Below are 7,990 nucleotides of genomic sequence, written 5' to 3'. Positions count from 1 at the left end.
AAGAGAAGAGACTCATATGCAGTAGAAGACAGGCAGACTACAGAGATCGTCTAATCCAGTGTCTGAAACGTTGAAAAGTAACATCCAGTCTCTGCTGAAATGAGCCTTTGGCCCCTCGAGATGGCATCGTTGGCCAGTTCTGATGGTTAGAATTTCCTACAGTGATTCAAGGTTGCTTTCTTAGTCCTAGCTGTGCCTTGGGGACCATGCAGCCCATTTCAAATACACTTCCTCAAGATAGTTCTTTAAGTATTGGAAAATAGTGAGTATGTCTCCCCGGAGTTGTCTCTTCCCCAGGCTAAACGTCCTCTGGACTGCCAGTCATCATTCAAAGGACATGGCTTTAAGTCCCCTGACCCAGGCACATCCATCCCATATACATTAATCAAGCATATCACATGTGCCAGGTTCTGCGGGAGTAACCGGAATACAGAAGGTGAGTAAACACAGTCCCCGCCTCAAGGGCTTCATTATCCAATGGGAATGGCAGACAAACAGAAACTCCTGAGCCATTGAACCCCGCCCCCCCCCCCCCCCAGAAGAAGGTGTGTAAACACAGCGGAAGCCCAAGAGGAAACGGTCGGTCCCGCCAGGAGGCCAGGGAGGCTTCGTGGAGGAGGTGAGGCTTCTGTCTCTGGAGATCCACGCAGGAAGCACTTTATCTTCCCCTGCATCTGAAGACTTTACCTCCTTCTGCCTTCTCTTCTTGGCATTTCTCTACACATCCCGTTGGAGTGTTATGTTTCAGGAAAATTTTAAAAAATATGTTCATCTGCCACCTTAGAAATGTTTTCATAAGGAGAAAATCTAGCAGCTTGTGACGAGAAGAACTATTTCAGCACAGAAAGGCCGAGATCATCTCACCAGCTCCCATTCTTCTTCCAGTCCTTCCAAGCTGGCTTCCTCTCTTTCATCATTCTTCTCTTTTTCTTCCTCTCTTTCAGTCTTTCCCTCACTCTGCCTTTCAAGTTATTCCTCACAACACAGCTTTTTTATACACTCAAACGGGTTAAGTGACTTGGCAGAGAGCACCAGCTGGGAAGTGGCTGGAGCAGGATTTGAACCAAGCTCTTCTGATAAATATTCACCTTCAGTTACAGGAGAAGAGGTCACAGAGTTTCTACCTGACCCTCTGCTAATGCAAGAGTGCAGGTTTGAAAACATAAGCGTTTCTGTGACATGTCAAAGCTCAGGCCCAACTCTCCCATCTAGCTGCCCTCGATCCTTCCTGGATAAAATACCCTCTCCTAACGCTTTTAACCTGCTTCTGCTAAATGAACATATATCCAACTATTCCGTCATCACCTTCACATTAAAGAATTGTCTTCTCATGGTGTCCTGAGCAGATAGATTGGTCAAAGTCCTTTATCTTATCTTGGAGGGATGTGGTATGATATAGCAAACATGATTTTCCTAAACTTTAATAATTTGCATACCACTTTCATGATTTTTACCATATTTTTGTACCAGTTACACTACATCTTAAAAATATTTTGATCTTAATTCATTCACCTTTTTTACTTAAATTTTAAAGGAAACTTTAAATCACTATATAATATCCCTATTGATAAAATCAAAGCTTGATGTGCTTTTTATATGTTTCCTAAACATTAAAATGAATGCATAATTATTAGCATCTTTAAACGTTTGTCCTGCGCTACTTAAATAATCTCAGGAGCACGTCAGTGAAACCAGGGCTGCTGCTTGCAAAACTCCAAGGGCATCATTTGCGTGATCGTCACCTCAAAGCTGTTCAGGGCGCAGCCTGTGGTTGTACACGTTAGCCCTGAGTAAACCCGGGGAACTTTAAGAAAGAGTGGAAAATAGAAGGAGTACTTAGTGGGAGTGTGTCAACTTGTGCTCTAGCCCTGGGACTGCCCCTGATTTGCTGTGTGGCCATAGGCAGATCTCCCCACCTCTCTGAACCTCAGCTTCCAGGTCTGAAAAATGAGGGGGTTGAATTGGAAGAGCTATCAAGGCCCCTTTCAGTTGTTGTAATCCTTCTTTGGAGTAGCTGTAGTCATTTTGGACATCATTCTGAGGCTTTTGCTAGCTTTTAATCCCAGAGGAAAGCCTTGCTGTCACTGTCATTCAGCCAGATACAGTGGGTACTTAGACTGAGGAAAAGAATTTTCTTTGCTCCTGTGCTCAGGAGCTAAGATCAAGCAAGTCTTCCAAGATGGGGTTCATGTTGGGAAGAAGGCAGCTCTGGGAAAAATTATGGGTTTGATGTTACTATACAAAGTCAGCTGTTACCTCTCCAGTTATAAATATTGCTATTTGTGAGGTTTTTTTCCCTCTTGACTAGAGAGTAAACTCTTTGAAGGCAGGGCCTGAAATCCTCACAGTGCATTAACACAGTGGGATCTCAGTAAACGTTTGAAAAGGGGAAGGGGAAGGAAAGGATGAAGGAAGGAGAAAAGGGAGGAAAAGAAGTAAAGGGAAGGAGAGGGGACTGGGGGCTGACCCTTCTATTCCTTAGAATACGCTAAATCATTTTAGCTCATTACAGGAGTGACACCTAGATGTGAAAGGGGAATATTTCACTATTTCTGCTCGCTGTCTTAATTTTCAAGAATGCATATTTCAATAGTAGAAATGGCATGTAGGACGCTTTTCTAATCCTTTCACCACAGATTAGACTATTTTGTGATTTCCCTCATATATCTTTGATCTATTATTCGTCAGTGCCTCTGGTTTAAATAATTTATATGCAATTCTAACTATTATATATTTCCATTCACTTATTCACTTATTCCAAATATATTTTGAGCCCCTACTATGTGTCAGGAGCCATGCTAGATATTGTTGAAAATGTAATGATGAAGAGGCTATGGTCCACGACTTCAAAGTTTTTATAGGCTATTTTGGGAGACAGACAGGTAAATTAGAATAGACCCCTGACATTTCTGACTTACTATTCCTTGTTTCAGCTATTCAATTCACAAATAGCCTCAAAGATCCATGACATGAATTTAGTTGTAATGAGAATAATTATGCTGATGTTGGGGGCTGTTGAGAAGATTAACTGAGATAACGCATTTTTAAACACCCGGCATGAATTTGAATCAAGAGCACTGTAAGACTCTCGTACGAGGGACTCACTTGGCTAGCCAAGCCAAACATAGGTGAGCAACTGGGGTGGGTTGCAAGGAGGAGGGAAACATGGGTAGAATATCCCATCCTCCAAATTTGGGGGAGGGAAACATTTCTTGTAACCAATAAAAAGATAGTAGACCATGAAAAAATACAGGAAATCAGCTGTATGAATTGTAAAACATAAGTCACAGTCTAAGTTCTTATGTGGCACTCTTTTAAGAAATCACAAACTATTTATCAAAGTTGAAAAGAAGAAGTGTGAGCACACTGGTGTAAATCAAGCCAAGATCACTCTTTCTGCGTCCGCACCTGGATGGCGTTCTATTTCCCTGTCCGTACAAATACAGTTGTTCATATCAATACTTCCACAGCTTTGCATCACTTAGAACAGAAATTTATGACTCATTTTTAGCTGTCAATCTGTGTTAACTCTGACGACGTTATTTGAAATTATCAGAAGAAAACTTCTTTTCTTTTTTCAGTTTTGCCCCCTGGCCTCCTTATAGTGGCCATACTCTGAGCAGCCTCTCTTCTCTGTCCGTTTGTCTCTCTCTTTCAGCCCTTACCGTTTTCTCCTGCCATTGCCTCTTCCCTGCCTCCTCAGAACTGTTTGATGAGGTTGGTCAGGTGGAATTAGTGTCTCAGAGACTGGAGAAAACAACTGTGTCCTGGTCCGTCTGCAGGTTCAGGACCTCGGACAGCAACACCAGTGCCCTCCCCATGTAAACTCTCACCAGGCTGTGCCTATGCAGCCAATAACAAACAGTAATCATAAATGTGTGTGTCGGGGACCTGGCATAAGACTCAATTTTATAAGTGTTTTCCTAGCAGAATAAACAAAGGAGAACCAAGGAGGGAGAGATTGAATCTTCCTAAAGAATCTGGGGAAGTCTCATGTAGAAGGTGACACGATACTGGGACCTCAGAGAACAATAGTCATAGTTTCCAGCTGTTTGAACTAAAAGCAATCTCAGTTGTCATTTTATATAATTTTAGTTTGCAAAAAGTTTTGCTTAGTGTATCAGGATCAGGATTGGCTGCATATAACAGAAAACCTAAATAAATAACCTAAAAATGAAGGTAGAGGTTTGTTTCTGTCACGTAAAATAAGCCCAGAGAGAGTCAACATAGAGCTGATATGGAGACTTCACAGTCACTAGAGACCCAAGATCCTTATCTCTCTTTCTTCCGCTATCTTTAGTGGATTCGATTCTGAAGGGCAGCTCATGGTCCAAGACAGCAGTTCAAGCCTCAGCCATGACATCCATATGCTAGGCAGAAATAAGGAGAGGGCAATAATGGTACCTCTGTTATCTAAGTCAGCCTCTTTTAAGGAGACGTCCTGGAAGTCCCACCCTACAGCTTCCATTCACATCTCACTGGTCACCTCTAGCTCCAAGAGAGTTGGACAATGTAATATTTTCAGCTGAACACATTACAGCCCATAACAAACTCAGAATTTTGTCAGTAAGGAAGAAGAGGAGAATAAATATTATATAGGCAACCTGCAGTCTCTGCCACACTTAATAAGCTCTGTAAGGGACCTTGTGGGTCATGTTCTCTGTACCCAGAGCCTAGCACATTGAATGAGAGCATGCATGACTAAACTGCATTTTAGGAAAATTGTGAGGTCTCTGATTCCTCTTGAAGGGTCTCCTCATTGAACTCTATTTCTAGAATTTCCACTCACTGGTATTTCTTCCCCTCTGAAGTCGCCTTGGGCAAGTCTGCCTTTTTCTTTTCCTTTCTTCTTTTTTTGCTGAGGAAGATTAGCCCTGACCTAAGATCTGTTGCCAATCTTCCTCTTTTTACGCTTGAGGAAGATTAGCCCTGAGCTAACATCTGTGCCAATCTTCCTCCACGTTATATGTGGGTTGCGACCGCAGCACAGCTGGTGAGTGGTGTAGGTCTGCACCCAGGATCTGAACCTGTGAACCCGCGCCACCAAAGCAGAGCACACTGAACTCAAACACTACACCATGGGGCCAGCCCTAAATCTGCCTTTTTCTTGCATGGCAAAACCTTCAGATATCTGGAGACAGATATCTTCTCATGTCCTGTCTTCTTCCACCAGAACTTTGCTTCTCCAGGACCATGACCTCCACCCATTCAGCCATTTCTCATAAGATATGACTCCTGGATTCTCCTTTTCAACTTGATTTTATGGCAGAAATTTTGTCCCGCCTGAAGGCAGGAAGGAATGAATCCATTTCAACCATGGGCAGTGCCTAATTTCAGGTGCTGTATGGGCTCCAAACTGACAAAAATAAGGCCTTATAAATTATTATATTTATTCTCCTGCAAGTAAATGTCTTACCCAATACAGTAGTCCCCCCTTATCCACAGCAGATACATTCCAAGACCTCCAACGGATGCCTTAAACCACAGATAGTACCGAACCCTGTCTATACTATGTTTTTTCCTATACATACATACCTATGATAAAGTTTAATTTGTAAATTAGATAAGAGATTCACAACAATAACTAATAATAAAATAGAATGATTATAATAATGTACTGTAATAAAGGTTACCATAAATCTTAGCATTCTCAGCATATGATTTTATTCTTTCCTTAGTAAGTCGAGAACTTTCACCTTTTCAATTAAAGGAAACACTTTATGGCTTCTCTTTGGCGAATCCAAATTGCCAGCATCACTGTTCTTGGGCTTTGGGACCGTTTTTAAGTGAAATGAGGATTGCTTGAACCACAAGCACTGCAATACTGAGATAGTGATCTGATAACCCAGAAGGCTACTAAGTGACTAATGGTGGGGGGTGGGGTCGCATATACAGAATAGATACTCTGGGCAAAGGAATGATTGACATCCTGGGTGGGACAGAGCAGGATTTCATCGCAGCACTGCAATTTAAAACAAATTGTTTATTTCTGGAATTTTCTATTTAATATTTTCTGACTGGTTGACCACGGGTAACTGAAATGATGGAAAGTGAAACTGCAGATAATGGGGGACTACCGCAGATCGGGGAAAAAAAGGGAAAAACATGAAAAGTAAAACAGCCCAAAAGCTGCCACTTGATATTCACAAACTATTACTTCCCCTGCGTTTTGTACACCAGTGGCCCCTGGCAGAGTGGAGGTTTGCCTTTTGGTTGAAGCCCAGGCTCTGCTTCCCTGCTTCCCTAGGGAGTTGAACATCCAGGTCCCATGCTCCTATTTCTCTTTCCAAAGCTGAGTCTCTCTGATTGAAATACTATTCACACACCTGTACCGTGGGCTCACACTCTCTACCCTGCAGAGTCAGTGGGAGCTTTTCCAGAAGATGCAGCCTCCAGTCCAAGGCCTCACATTTGCCTGATCTCCCATTAAGCACCCCACTCACCCTTGGGTCCAGCCTATCTTTCTGCATCTGGATCCCCTGAGTACCTCTGCCTTCACATATTTTATGAATATATACACCCACTCATGCAACCACCACATAGATCAAGATATAGACTATTGATAGGTGCCTAGAAGCACCCTTTGTACCTCCTTCCAGTCGATATCTACCCTCAACACCAACCACTATTCGGGTTTGTTTTGCCGGTGTTTGAACTTCAGAGAGTGGAGTCGTCCTGTACGTACTCTTTTGTGTCTGGCTTCTTCCCTTCATCATTATGTCAGAGCGATTAATCCACGTTTGTGCAGCATGTTTTGTTCTTTTCCACTGTTGTATCCATTGTGATGGAGGATTCCAACGTCATTTCAATTTGAGTCCAATGTGTGGCCAAGATTGAGAACCACGGCTCTAGAGTCAGAAAAAACAGAGTTGAAATCCTATCTTCAAAACTACTTGACTTGAAAATGTCCCTGAAATGTCCACCATCAGGTGGCCTTTGTGATCCACTAGTCATTTGGACTCCCTCAGTTACCACAGGCCTCACTTGGCATCAGATTAACTCACAAAGGTCCAAGGTAAGAAACAGCATGCCAGAAGGACAGCATCTGGTCTTTCTGTTCCACAGAAATTCTTGTAGGAGTTCAGTGATTACTCTTCTCTGGCCCCCGGGTGACAGCTCAGGTACAGGGAGACAAGATCACATCAGTGAATGTGGTGACAACTTTAGTTTAGAAATGCCCTGTCACAAAGAGGAATCAATACGTTACGTCTCATAGGCATAGTTTGCAGGTTCCTTGTGAGACATGAGCCTAGTTACAAGAGTCACTGTGCTCAGGGAGGCCCAAAGCCATGGCTTCCCACCAGGGGCTTACACATCCCAGCCCAGTTGCACTTTACCCATCAGGGGTTATTTTTACCGTAAGCAATGCTGCCTAATACCTAGCTGACGCTGCACCTTTATATTAGACTTCCGGGGGACAGGGCTGTAAAGTTAACCAAATTTGTCCTCAGAGAAGGAGAAAGGGAAAACTCTTTATTCACACTCCCTCAGCTGACGCACCGGCCTTTACAGAGTAGTTAACCAAGAGGATTAGGCCTGAAAACGTCCCTGTTCCTTGAGTCAAAAACAATATTTGGCAAATGAAGATGCTTAATAAATGTTTTTTAATGAGCAAATTAATGACAAATAGTAACAGTTAAAGGTTGCATTAACTAAAACCAAAGAAAACCACTTGATTACTCTGTTACCTTGGACAAGTCAATTTCTCGAAATCCCTGCCGCCTCTTTTGTAAAATGGGAATAATGCTAATTCACATCTCATTGGGATTGTTGTAAGGATTAAATGAGGTAATGTAGGTAAAAGATATTACAAAAAGCCGTGCATAAACTCTATTATAGATGGAGAGAGGAGGCCTAGAGAGAGAAAAGGATTTGCACCAGGTCACGTATGGTGGCAGAGCTGTCCAGGTCTCCTGAGTCCCAGCCCAGTGGCTGTCCCCAATACCATGTGACCTCTTCACACAAGTTGTCTTACCCAGTTAATGGTTAG

At 42.7% G+C, this 7,990-nt stretch overlaps 1 long non-coding RNA gene across 1 annotated transcript in view; it reads right to left on the bottom strand.

Moving 5' to 3' along the window:
* Nucleotides 1-5,598: 5,598 nt before the first annotated feature.
* LOC124232357 (uncharacterized) overlaps nucleotides 5,599-7,990 on the bottom strand; it is a 3,138-nt gene continuing 746 nt past the window's right edge. Inside the window, exons 2-3 of the long non-coding RNA XR_006886824.1 lie at nucleotides 7,005-7,179; nucleotides 5,599-6,848 (exon numbers count right to left, since the gene is read on the bottom strand). This is a non-coding gene — a long non-coding RNA (uncharacterized LOC124232357). The remainder of the gene's footprint in view (nucleotides 6,849-7,004; nucleotides 7,180-7,990) is intronic.

The sequence above is a fragment of the Equus quagga genome, unplaced genomic scaffold (genome assembly GCF_021613505.1).
Source record: "Equus quagga isolate Etosha38 unplaced genomic scaffold, UCLA_HA_Equagga_1.0 HiC_scaffold_5054_RagTag, whole genome shotgun sequence".
Classification (NCBI taxonomy): domain Eukaryota; kingdom Metazoa; phylum Chordata; class Mammalia; order Perissodactyla; family Equidae; genus Equus; species Equus quagga.
Note: the sequence above shows the minus strand (reverse complement) of the source record. Positions and strands in the feature narration are given on the sequence as shown.